The sequence below is a fragment of the Gossypium raimondii genome, chromosome 3 (assembly GCF_025698545.1).
Source record: "Gossypium raimondii isolate GPD5lz chromosome 3, ASM2569854v1, whole genome shotgun sequence".
Taxonomy (NCBI): domain Eukaryota; kingdom Viridiplantae; phylum Streptophyta; class Magnoliopsida; order Malvales; family Malvaceae; genus Gossypium; species Gossypium raimondii.
In genome coordinates this window covers 42,208,160-42,222,323 of record NC_068567.1, presented here as the reverse complement: position 1 = coordinate 42,222,323, position 14,164 = coordinate 42,208,160, and the positions used below count along the sequence as shown (strand labels likewise).

Below are 14,164 nucleotides of genomic sequence, written 5' to 3'. Positions count from 1 at the left end.
TGAGGCTTTAAGGAGATTCTGTCGATGGTGTAATAGTCATTTCTTGAGATGGACCATTGTGCTCCCTCCACACAAACATCAATAAGAACTTGGGCTAGCCACTCTAGGACATTGTCTTCACAAAGTTGGCATGCTCGTCAAGACCTTCAGACAATTCATTTTGAGCATTGATGGTGTCCTCATCAAATCAAACTGATGCGCCACGCACGTATATAAATGAATTGTCAGGAGAGGTAATGTAGGCATAAAACTCTTTCACTAACTTTGGGAGGACATCATCAAGATGGAGGCAAAAGATTCCCCACTCATGCTATTCGACAACTGATGAAACAACCTCTGTATACCCCATGAAGGGAGCATCTTGAAAAAAGAATCCTCTTTCCATGAACAATGGTCGTTTGAAAATATTTTTATGGTATTTCACCTCAGCAAGTTTACTAGAAAAGGTGCATAGAGTGGCAGAGGTTGAAGTAGAGGCCTTTTGAGAAGCAATTGAAGAGAATATAGACAAACAAAAAAATGGAAAATGTGAGATTTGATTTCAGTTATGAGGGAAACAAAAAGTAAAAGCAAAAAACAAAGCTTGATGAAAATGTGGAAGAAAATTGAATCTGCTAGGTTAAAACGTGTAGGAGAAGAAATTGTGACGTGTGCAATAAGACTGGCCTTAATCATGTGTGACAAGGCAAAACAATTAACATTTAGTGGGAAAAAGAAATGAAATTAGCTCAAATTGGGAGGAGTAAAATAATTTGGGCTAATGGCTCCAAGTTGTACTTATTTTGGCCAAAGAACAACCTGTAATAGAAGAAAATAAATAGTTAAATAAACTTATTGGGTGACAAGTAAAAATAAAATAAAAAAAGAAAAATTTCTGCAAAAAATAATTATTAAGTATTTCAAAGAGAAATAATTTTTTGTCGCGTATTATAGGAGCTCTAAAATAATATTTCAGGCGTTGACCATTGACTTTGAAAGTGGATCCTATTTTTTAATCTTTCATATCGACAGCTCCATGAGGATATAGACGTTCGACTTTGAATAGTCCAGACCATCTTGACTTTAATTTGCCAGGAAATAGTTTAAGTTTGTAATTGAAAAGCAAGACTTGTTGTCCAGGTATAAATTGTCGTGGCAAAATTTTCTTGTCATGCCAATGCTTTATCATTTCTTTGTACAGTCACGCATTCTCATAAGCTTGAGTTTAGAATTCATCCATCTCATTCAACTCTAGTAGGCGATGAGTAGAAGCAGCACCCTAGTCCATGTTCAATTTCAAGATTACCTAAAATGCTTTGTGTTGTAGCTCAACTAGAAAATGACATGGTTTACCATAGACAAGCTTAAAATGTGACATTCCCAAGGGTGTCTCGAAAGTTGTGCGATAAGCCCACAAGGCTTTATCTAACCTTACTAACCAATCCCTAAGGTTAGGGTTAGGATTAACCACTTTCTCCAGAATCTACTTGATTTCTCTGTTGGAAATTTTAGCTTGTCTATTTGTTTGGGGGTGATATGTCGTGGCAATTTTATGTTCAACCCCATATCTGTTCAAAGCGTTGGCAACTAATCTACGGTCAAAATGTGAGCCTTCATCACTAATTAAAGTACGAGGGGTACCAAACCTAGTAAAAATATTTGTATGCAGGAATCGCAAAACTGATTTGACATCATGTGTAGGTAAAGCCACAGCTTCAACCCATTTAGAGACATAATCCACAGTGACAAGAATATAGATTTTTCCCCATGATGGTGGAAATGGACCTATGAAATCGATTCTCCAAACATCAAATAATTCCACCTCTAGAATATTTTGCAGTGGTATCTCGTGCTTTCTTGGTAAGTTACCAGTTCTTTGATAGCGATCACAGTTCTTACAGAACTCATTAGCATCTTTAAACACGGTAGGCCAATAAAAACTAGATTGGAGAACCTTCGCAACGGTTTTCATGCTTCCAAGAAGTCCACCATAAGGTGCAGAATGACAGTGATGATGGATACGTTAAAATTCATCATCTAAAATACATCTCCTAATTACGTGAACTGCACACTGCTTGAATAAAAATAGTTTATCCCAGTAATATTGCTTGACATCATGAAGGAATTTCCTTTGTCCTTGATAATTGAGCGCAAGTGGCAGCAATCTACTAACTAGAAAGTTAACAATATCAGCATACCATGGCAATGCCATAGCTAACAATATCTGCTCATCAATGAATTTGCCTTTAATCATTTGACTCTCACCATTGTCATTTCATGCTTCCAATCGTGACAAGTGATCAGCCACTTGATTTTCTGTGCCTTTCCTATCTTTGATTTCCAAATCAAATTCCTGTAGCAGTAATATCCATCTAATGAGTCTAGGTTTGGCCTTTTTCTTGGTCACCAAGTATTTGATGGCAGAATGGTCTATATAAACTGTGACTTTGGTGCCCACTAAATAAGCTTTGAATTTTTCAAAGGCAAACACCACTGCTAACAATTTTTTCTTCGTAGTGGTGTAATTGAGTTGTGTATTTGTCAACATGCGACTAGCATAATATATAACATAAAACATCATGGCTTTTCTTTGCCCTAGCACTGTTTCGACAGCAAAGTCACTTGCATCACACATTAGTTCAAATGGTAGATTCAAATTTGGTGCAGTGACTATAAGTGATATAGTTAATCTTTCCATTAACTTTTCGAACACCTTTGAACATAACTCATCAAAATGAAATGGTCTATTTTGCTCCAACAATTGACATAGAGCCTTTGATATCTTAGAAAAATCCTTGATGAAGTGACAATAAAATCCAGCATGCCTGAGAAAGCTTTTGATTCTTTCACTAAAATGGGTGGTGGCAACTTTTCAATGACTTATATTTTTTCTTTGTAAATGACAATTCCTTGCTGTGAGATTTTGTGGCCCAAAAAAATGCCCTCACAAACTAAGAAATGGAATTTTTTCCAATTCAACACCAAATTTGTTTCCTGACAAAAGCAAAGTACTTCAATTTTTTTAAGCAATCTTCAAAAGTGTCACCAAACACCGAGAAATCATCATGAATACTTCAAGGAATTTCTTCACCATGTAAGAAAATATTGCCATCATGCAACACTGAAATGTTACCGGGCCATTACATAACCCAAATTATGTTATTTTGAAAGCAAATGTTCCATAAGGACATGTGATGTTGTTTTTTCTTGATCAATAGGAGATACGGCAATTTAGTTGTACCCTGAGTAGCTATCTAAAAAATAGTAGAAGGCTTTCCCTACTAGTCTATCCAGTAACTGATTTATAAAAGGCAAAGGGAAATGGTTCTTCTTCGTTGCTTTGTTGAGCTTTCGATAATCCATACAATCTCTCCAACTAGTGATAGTACATGTGGGAATGAGTTCGTTGTTATCATTGTTGACTATTATGACTCCTCTTTTCTTGGGTACACACTGAACGAGGCTCACCCAAGAGCTATCAGAAATTGGGTATATAATCCCAGCATCTAGCCATTTAGTAATATCATTCTTCACTACTTCCTTCATGACAGGATTCAGTCTCCTCTATTGTTCAATATATTTGCCATTGCAATCTTCAAGTATTATTTTGTGCATGCATATTGCTTGGCTAATTCCTTTGATATATGTAATTGACCATCCTAAAGCTTTCTTGGATTTTTTTACAACCTCCAGTAATTGTATCTCCTAATATATTCTAAGCTCGGCAGAAATAACTACAGGCATTGTATCATTTTCTCCCAAATAAGCGTACTCTAAATGCACTACTAATGGCTCCAAATCCAAAACCAGTAGATCTTCTATTGACGAGAGATGAGGGTTGAAAGAGCGACTTGATAAATCTAATGATTCAAAACTCCTACTGTATCCATTTTCAAATTGTTGAGTTTCCATCAGTTCTTCAGATTCTTTAGTCAAATTTGTTTCATTTAATTTGACAGGGTCTGCATCAGTATTGTTGTGCATATGTCCTGCAAATTCTTCCTGAATTACAATGTCAACAAATTCTACAGCATGGCATTCTTCATCTGGGTCTGCACACTTTAAAGCATCAAACACATTAAAATTCAACTACTGATCATTAATTCTTATGGTTAACTCACATTTCTGTACATTATCAATATTTTACCAATTGCTAAGAAAGGTCATCCAAGTATTATAAGTACCTCTTTATCTCCTTCACATTCCAAAATAATAAAATCTGCTGGAAAGATGAACTTGTTGACTCGTACCAGCACATATTCAATTTTACATTCTAGATGGTCATATGATCTATCAGCCAGTTGCAATGTGACTGTAGTAGGTCTTGCCTTTCCTATCCAAAGTTTCCTGAAAATGGGCATAGGCATTAGATTAATACTTACACCTAAATTGTATAATGCTTTGCCTACATAATGGTTTCCAATCGAACAGGGAATAATAAAACTTCCTGGATCTTTTAATTTTGGCAGCAGTTTGTTCTTCAGTATTGTTGGGCACCTTTTAGTAAGTGTAACAGTTTCGAATTCCCCAAACCTTCCCTTATTGGGTAGGATATCTTTCATGAATTTCATATAGTTAGGCATTCCTTCTAATGCTTCCGCCAAAGGTCTATTGATATTTAATTACTTTAGAACTTCCAAAAATTTCTTGAATTGACCATCTTAATTCGACTTTTGGAAACATTGGGGAAAAGGTGGCAGTGGCCTTCCTTCCATTTGTTAAGGTTACCTTTCCATGGCATTTGTATTGGCTCGACAAGATGAATTTGCTTCTATATGCTTTTGTCTACTCCCTTCTTTTGTAGTTTGTTCCACTTCTGGTTTGAGAGTTGTGCTTTTAGGGACTTCGAAACTTTCCTTAAACAAGGCACCATTCACAACTCTTGGTAGCTAAATGCCACTTCAGAGTGTTATGGCTTTACATTGTTTTTTTCCTTGAGATCTAGAATTATTTGTCACTAGGCAATGCTCCTTGTTGCCTAGAGCTTAATGTAGTGGCAATTTATCCCAATTGATTCTCTAGAGCTCTTAAAGAAGCTATTTGGCTTTGAATAATTACATCATTCTTAGCCATATACTCTTTTAATAAAACTTCTATAGTTGACGTTGAAGATGACGAACTTTGTTGCACATTTTATCGCGACATTGGTTGACTGTGTCCAAGAGGTACACTAGCCGTATTCTATCTATTAATAGTGCTGGTACTTCCCTAATTACTCTAGCTAAAATTTGGATATTGCTTCTACACTGGATTGTAGGTGTTGGGGTAGGGATTATTGTTGCTACGATTAAAATTTCCCATATAATACACAGAGGCTGGATTGGATGGGAATTCATCAAGAACATGATCTTCTCCACAGTACACTCATGCTAGTTCTACAACCTTCATCTCTTGCACTGTAGAGGGTCTTTTAGAGTTTTAATCATATTCGTTAAAAATGATACCCTAGCTGTTAATGATGTAATCGCATCAAGTTCCATTGCTCCAGCAAGTCTTCTACCAATACCAACTCTGGTAGTTGATGCATTCACCACCATTCGCGTATGAGTATTTCATCCATTGTAGAACATCTCTATTTGTGTTCAATGTTGAAAATCATGCAGTAGGCATTTTCTAATTAATTCCTTAAAACACTCACATGCTTCGTATAATGTCTCATCTCCAGATTGTCGAAACGATGTAATATTATTCCTCAGCTTGGCATTCATGTTGGGAAGATTGGACCTAAGCAAAAATATGGTAATGAATTCAACTATGATCTGGCACAATCTCGCAATGAATAAGGGAATAATTTTAATCTAAGGGCATCTTCAGGAACACCCTGCTGCCTGAATGAATCACAGACCTCAAGGAAAAGTCTCAAGTGTAATCTGGGATCTTCAGTTGCTAAACCACTAAACTATCTTACAGTCTGCAGCATCTGAAACAATACTAGTTTTAATTCAAAGTGTTCGGCTTGAATATGTGGCCTAACAATTCCTGGACTTAGATCACCCAAAGTAGGCACTACATGTTCTCTGATGGTCCTGTCTCTGTCATCTAAGATTTGAGGAATATCAGCATTCCTTTTATTCTAGAGTACTTGATTGACTCTGATTGGATCATTTATAGTCATCTCTATTTCTCTTAACACTTTCCTTCTTTTCCTTAATGTCCTTTCAATTTCAGGATCAAAATAGTATTCTCTATCCTCTTGAGTACTTTTTCTCATGCACTAGTACAAAACCTGAAAAATCAAATAAAATACTAATTAATTGTTCTAACAAAAATAACAAAAAAATAATAACAAATCAAAATTTTCACCAATGTTGTCGATCCCCGACAATGGCGCCAAAAACTTGTTGCGTGTAAATAACAATGTAATTGTACAAGTCTACACGTCATTCGAGTAATAAAGTGATAAGTAAGTATCGTCTCCACAGGGATCAGAAATTGGTAAGAAATTGATTAAGTTATTATAATCCTATTAACTATACCGAATAGCAGGAAATACTTTTAAACTGGAGAAGAAGTTGTTATAATGAATTAATGAAATTTAATGCTAAAAACAAAAAATTGATATTGGAAATAAAATGTCATGGTAAATTATAGAGAAAAACAAGAGTACTTCTGTTGTTGAATGAACAAGGCTGGAATTATTCAGGTGAAATGCTCATATCAAAATAAGGTCATGGCTAAACATTGTCTAATCAACTACTCAGAGAATTACTACTGTAACCTGCCTCTTTCGATAGCTAGATTTAAGCTAGAAATCTAACTTACTATGTGTTTGCAGACTCTGGATAAATAACTGCAATGAATGATCTTCTCTACACAATTCACAACATCTATGTCTAGAGTGCTACGAGTATCAAATCTAGTATATTTAATCTTTTCAGAATAAAAAATACATCTAAGAACATAACATACAATTAGCTATGTCTAGAGCTTGCATGCATGTATTTAAAATAGGCATAAATTGAATGAAATAGCGTTATAGGCAATTTCAAATCATGAACATTAAAGATGGTAAACATTCACCCAAATAACTCCAACCTAGAAAAGATTTAGTTTATGGGAGGAAAAGTAAACACCGAATTTAAATCATTCATCAACATTTAAAGAAATTTGAATTATAAAAATCACGAAAACTAAAGGCAGAATTGCAAGATTTCTTGCCACACTCCAACTTCTCTTTTAACTTCTGATCATTCGTGAATCTAGGATAGATGTCTCTTCCCCTTCTTCACGTCTATATTCTGCTCTCTATAGTTGCTACCTTTCTTTCTCTAAAATTCTCTAATGGAGTTTTTTCTCTGTGCAGAGAGAGGTTGCTCTTACCAGGATATACCTCACATAAATTCTCCTCTCGTTTTTCTTCTTCTCTCTCCTTCTTTTATTGGGTAAATCCGTCCCACCTCAGCACACACTTTTCATTCCTCTTTTCAGGTTGATTTTTCTAGTACACGTCCAGCTGGCTGAGGATGACATGGATAGAGTGCTGAGTCATTTTCCCAGAATTGCCATGGCAATTTAGTTGGCAATCAATCTTGCCAATTTCCATGGCAATGTTTCACTTCCTTTATTTTTCTTCTTCATCTTCTTGCTCTTCCTGCACCTATATGTACACAAAACCACACATTTCCTCCCTAAGTGATAAAAGTAAAAAATAATGGCCAATGTAGCGCAATCCAAGCTTTGTTATGCAATGTTCTAAAATTATCCTAAAAATGAAGATGTATTCACTTAATTTCAAACAATTAATTCCATCTAGAGGCCGTAAATATAACTCTTGAAAAGAGTTATCAATATGGTTTCGAAAGTTCTTAACCGATCTTGAAGTCATTCCTGGTATGAAAAAATCTATAACATTATATTGTGATAATAATGTTGTAATAGCTAATATCAAGGAAATGAAAAGTCACAAAAGGAAAAAAACACATTTATCGAAAGTATCACTTGATATGAAAAACAGTAGCTGAAGGAATTGTAAATGTAGTGACAGTAGCTTTTGAAGATAACCTTACAAATTTGTTTACTAAGACTCTTGTAACCAGGAGTTTTAACAAACATGTTGAGGATATGAGAATGCAAAACATGACACATTTACTTTACTACGGCAAGTGAGAAATTGTTGGGAAATATGTCCATATTATAGTAAACATGTAATTGTTTTTTATGTATTTGAAATGTGAATAAATAAATAAAGTAAATATCACATTTCACTATTATATCTTTTGTGTTTCTATCTTTCATGTTTTGCATGTATAGCGAAATTGTGACAAGTAAATATTAGCTCATTGATTGTCTAAGTTCTAACTGATGATAAGTGGCACATAAGAATGTTTACATTGCAAGAAAGACAACTTACTTCAGTAGATAATCTAAACAAGTCCGTAATCCCCTAAAAGAATCAAAGTAAGCATTTGATTCAAATACTTAGAAGGATTATTATGTCATCTACAATTCCAACTGGGGAGATGCTAATCTTGGCTATCGGAGCAATTGACTCCACGGGTAGAGATATAGATGTATTCATTAGAAGAATTATACATTGGATTGGACCCAAGATGAATTAATTTTAAATCCGTTTGTAAATTAATTTACTTTTGACGTTCATAACGTGATTTACCTAAATCATGAGTTAATCATTAATCATACGTATATAACTCATGTATTTTGATATAAGTAGAGGATTATGATTTAAAGATGATCGAGCCCATAGCTGGTATGTTGGGTACATAACTTGTGTATGGCATTGCTTTACTAGAAACAATGGAATTCATAGCTTGATTAAAGAGTTAATGATATCCTTTCATTCACATTGTGTGGATTGATAAATATGGAAAGTAGTCACAGTTTGCTTGTTCTTAAACAAGCAATTTATCACAGTCATTTGTTGACAGTGATTATATTAATCATTAAGAAGAGGTAATGGTGACAATGAGAAAAAATAAGATTGTATTGAGTGAACGGATTTAACTAAAAGGAATCAATGATATCATATGATGGTATTAGCAATAATGGAATTTATAGCTTGATTAAAAAGTTAACGATATCCTCTCATTGGCATTGTGTGGATTGATAAATATGAAACATGACCACAGTTTGCTCTTGTTTTCAAACAAGCAAGTTATCATAGTCATTTGTTGACAGTGATCATATTAATCATTAAGAAGACACAATGGTGACAATGAGATAAAATAGGATTGTATTGAGTGAATGGATTTAACTAAAAGGAATCTATGATATCATATGAGGGTAACACACATATGACGAGGTCATTGGACAAAACAGTTAGATGAATTATTTTCGTAAAGAGTATACAATAAGGAATTTTCAATCATGGTACTTCTTGTGAATTGACTCCATGATTAAGTAAATTACGAATTATCGAAACAATACTTCTAGACATAATTGCAATTACTCAAACATTATTGTATATGTTTGATTAGTCCTTCCATTAGCTTAACAAAAGCTCGATCGGACTGCATTTGAATTAGAAAGAAATTCTACGACTTTAGAAATATTTTAATTGAGTCAATTTATTTGATGTGGAATTAAATTAGGCGGTCGTGAGAACTGTTTAACTAGAGAATTTGATTAAAGAATTTTCTTGAAAAATTAATTTGAAAAATCTAAGTGATTTTTGGAAAGATTAATTTTGATCAAGTAAAATTAAATTAATCAAATTAATTAAAATAAATATGATATTTTTAGAAATTAATTTTCAAGTCGGACAATTGGTCTAAAGGGTAATTAAACTTGAAATTTGGATCTAAGATAAAAAAACTGGGGCCCGAGAACCCAAAACCGAGATCAAGACCCAAAAAATTGGTCAAACCACGTCTGGTATGTGAAACCAGGCTGACAGTCCAACTTGTGGCAAGACCAGACTGGTCGGGTCATCGCTAGGCCCAAACCGAACCGAACCAACTTGAGATGTCATAAGGGTGTAGCACCTATGATGGCACCATCGGACACGACAGTGACATTCCGGTGGTTGACGGGTGGTCCTTCGGCGGTTAAGCAGTGCAAGAATCACACTCCTATTGGGACTCTACCGAATAATTTGATTTCAGATTAACTATTCTAAAAATAATATTATTTTAATAGTTTTAATATTAAATTTAATTTAATACTTATCTTAATAGTATTTTATTAATTTACTATTAAAGTAATTATCTTAATATTAAATTTAGTTTAATATTTATCTTGTAGATAAGTATTATATTATTTTAATATTAAAGTGATTAAGTTTAATCATAATTGAACTCTAAACTCTCCCTATATAAAAAGAGCCATGGATCATTATTTTTCACACACTTGAATTCAAGAGAAAGTTGTAGAGAGAAAATTCTTTAAAGAAATTATTTCAGAAAAATTTTAGAGATATTTTTCTTATTTACAACTTGACCCTAAAGTTTAGAGAAATTATGAAATTACCCCACTGATAAGTTTTTGGAAAATTTTCTGATTCGAAGCGAGCCCACACTCGGCAGATGTGAGCTTGAGAATAGCGAAACAGACTACTCGATCGAAGCATTCATCCTAAATGAATTGAAAAGGTATAGCTTTTGATTAAGTGTTTATTACTTTAGATAACATAATCAAGTTCTAGTTTTGGAAACAAATTTAAAACTTTGATTTTTCCTCAAATCTATTTTCACTGCATTTTCCAATAGCTTTCTCATAGCCAATGTTGGTTTATTCATCAACTCTGGCAGACTCTTAATGGTTGATACTTATTCACAAATACTTTGAAGGAAATACTCCTTCCCTCCACGTATACCCGCGTACAAGACGGTTCCACATGTTCCTCTTACCTTCACATATTGGCGGGACCTCTTATGGGCACGTTTGTCTACGTTCCCATACACACCATTTAACAGCCCGCCCGACAAATAATGTATCAAGCTATTGTTTCGTGTATAGTTATTTATGCTAAAAATAGAAAATGAGTAAGTAAAATATTTGCTTTTGATTATGTGCTTGGCGTATTCTGTGGGATTCGTTATTTGGCAAACTTTAAGTTTTGTCGAACTCTAGGATTTGGCGGACTTTTCTGTTAAGTACCCGCCAACCCCATATGTTTGGGCAAACTCATTATTTTACAGTTTGATAAGTTGGTTTACGTGGTTAGTATATGTTATGATGACACGGTAAGTGATGTAAGAATTTAGTTGAGACCAAGTTAGAACTGAACTAGGATATTATAGATGATTTGATATTTAATTAATTCTTCTCGAAATTTTAGAGCAATCATGGATCCTCTGAATTTCCACTAAGTTTTGTTCATGTGTGTCTCTACTATATAAGGACATCAGAATATCATGTTTGCACGTTTTGTGTCTACTTCTTCTTCTTCTTTTTCTTCTTCCTTAGACTTTTGTTGAAGCTTTATAAATTTTAAGCTAGAGTTTGTATTAAGGAGTTCCTATATTTAGCTAACACCGTTGTTATCACCAAATTACTGGTAATTTCAGATAAACCCTTAGGTCATTATCGAAGGAATATATGTGTTTTCAGTAATGCATGCATAAGTTTTAGAATTGTTCTTAAGGAAGAAAACTTCATGATTCTAGGTTACATGCTACCGATTGGGTTACATGCTACCGATTTATGCATGCATAGAAAATTTCGATGATTTGATGATTTGATAGATATGTTTTTCTTTCTTTTAGCTCAAGAAGGTAACGAAGGTCCAAGTAACAAAGGTAAAGGACCTGCTGAGTATATTACTGTAGTAGACTTTCTGGTGAGTTCATTCTTACTCCATGTATGTAATTCCATCATTGTATAAATTGTATAAGGTAAGTGTTATTTATCCACAACGTAAGTGTGATATTTGGTCTCGTGGTGTTCAACCAGTACTATTAGTGTGTGTATGGTATGTTTATGCTTTGATGTGTAACACCCTCATTAATGCACAAGCCAGTACAACCAATAGGTAATACTTGATATGTGATATGTGATATGCGTTGATGAAGAATAGGAATATGTTTGTGATGCCTCCGGTAAGGCAGCTTTATTGAAAACTGGACTGGCAGATCACGAGAAAACATATGCTACTAATTAGATATGATATGAGGAGTTAAGGGTGTGTGTGTTTATGAATACGACTGATTCGATATGATCCTGATTTTGAATTCTGGGTACAAGGTTGGCATAATGATGGGCTGTGGGTAAGTTATGTTTAAGTTGGCGAAGTGTAATCCCCCATGTATCGTGTTAAGTTGGCGTATTAAATCTGTCTGTATTCTATTAACACCATTGAGCGTGTTGTGATTATTACATTTGAAATTTTTTGAATTATTGTGTATCTATATGGTATTAAAGCCTGTTCATTAGTTGTATCACTACATATTAGTTGTGTTTTTCTTATGGAACTGATTAAGTTCGTTAGAACTTACTCTGTTATTATTTCCTTCTCAGGCATGCTGACTAAAGGAAGTGATTTTATTGAAGGGACTACACTAGAGAATTGTTGATTGCGAGCCATCTATTTAATTTTGTATCATGCATGACTTTTGTGAGGATTGGCGTATAGACTTGTTTTGTAACAGACTTGTATCACTATTTACTATTTTGTCAAGATACGTTTTATGAAAATTTTTATAAACCTTTTATGTATGTCTTTAATCTATTATATTTTGTTCTATAAGATTGTCTCATTGGCGTATACGCCATATGGTTTTTGAATGTTAATTTAACTGCCAATGATGTACATTGAAATTATTATATGAGATCAACCCATATTACTTTTTATATAGTCTATTAATTTATATAAGGTTTCCGCTAAATGTTTTATTTGGTGTATTGCCAATTTGATTGTTTCATAATTTCCACTCTAAGGGTTAAGCCAAGAACTTAATTTTCTTTTAAATTTCAAATACTCTTTGATAAATTCGTATGGTTTAAATTGTGGCACTCTTTACTCGAATTTAGTAATCGGGTCGAGTACGGAGTGTTACATGCCATAACTGTTATGTTAGACTTTTCGCCACTTGAATCATATAGTGATTTCCACTTATATACCTCGATAGCTTCCCTGTTTACTGTCCTGGCGGACTTTAATCACCATAAGGTGTACCTGTTCACTACTAGATCATGCCATGGCTTGTCATGGACTTTCGGCTCCGAAGAGTCAGTGAACCTCTTTCGAGGTGTCACTTTGTAAAGCCTATAGACCATTATCACGGTGTTACTCTGAAGAGCCAATAGATAACCATTTTCATGGTGTCGCTTCGAAGAGCCAGTAGACTATTCCGACGATGCCACTCCGTAGAGTCAGTAAATAATTTCCAACCAATCCTCCTTAAGTCCCCTTTAAATCCGCCCATTCCTCCATTACGCCAAATTTCCTATCTTTAACTAACCCGCCAATACATCCCTCTGTACTCCGCATTTTATAAACATATTATTCACACACATCACTACAAGCAATGCAATTTATTCATACCATATCATGCAGTACGCCACATTTCATTTAACATACGACTATACTCGTTTAACCGTAACATTCTTACAACTTTCATACTTGCACAGACCTATGCATGCATATAATCTCCATACAATCCCAGACAACAATATTCATTCATAGCCATAGAGTCCGACCAAATTCAGCAAATAACACACAAACAACACATCAAACAAAACAACCCGGAATACCACCCAAATATTGGAGTACAGAAACTCACCTGTTATCTTTTGTCCTCACCAGCTTAGCTTTTTCAAACGTCATACCTCATTCATCTTGGAAGCTAAGCACGACAACCCATATACCAATTAAACCGACGATATTCAAACTTAAAAATCCAGAATCCAGTATCAATCAAAAGTTTTATCAAAGATTTCAAAATTCCTTACTTCTCTATTTTCTCAAATTCACAAATACAAAAAGATTAAGAAGCTTACCAGCTCACCGGATTCTCTACTTTCTGGGCTTAAACCTCGTGATCACTGCCTCATGCAGAGCTTTCCTCAACTTTCTCTTCTTCAGAGCAACCAAAGAAGACAATGTAAAAGAGAAGAAAATAAAACAAAAATGAGAAGAATTCTACCTGTAAATATATATGGCCTCTTTCCATGCATGGTCACCAAAGCCCCAAATAACCATCCATCAATAATCATTATGCCTCTCACTAAGGAACCAGCTGGTTCCAACTTAACTAAACTAAAATTGAGATCTAACTATTTACCATTT

At 34.3% G+C, this 14,164-nt stretch overlaps 1 non-coding gene across 1 annotated transcript; it reads left to right on the top strand.

Annotated features, from left to right (window-relative positions):
* The first annotated feature begins 5,571 nt into the window (after positions 1-5,571).
* Positions 5,572-5,678, top strand: LOC128040045 (small nucleolar RNA R71). Its single transcript, XR_008194705.1, has one exon. It is a non-coding gene; the product is annotated as a small nucleolar RNA R71 (small nucleolar RNA).
* The last annotated feature ends 8,486 nt before the right edge of the window (positions 5,679-14,164 follow it).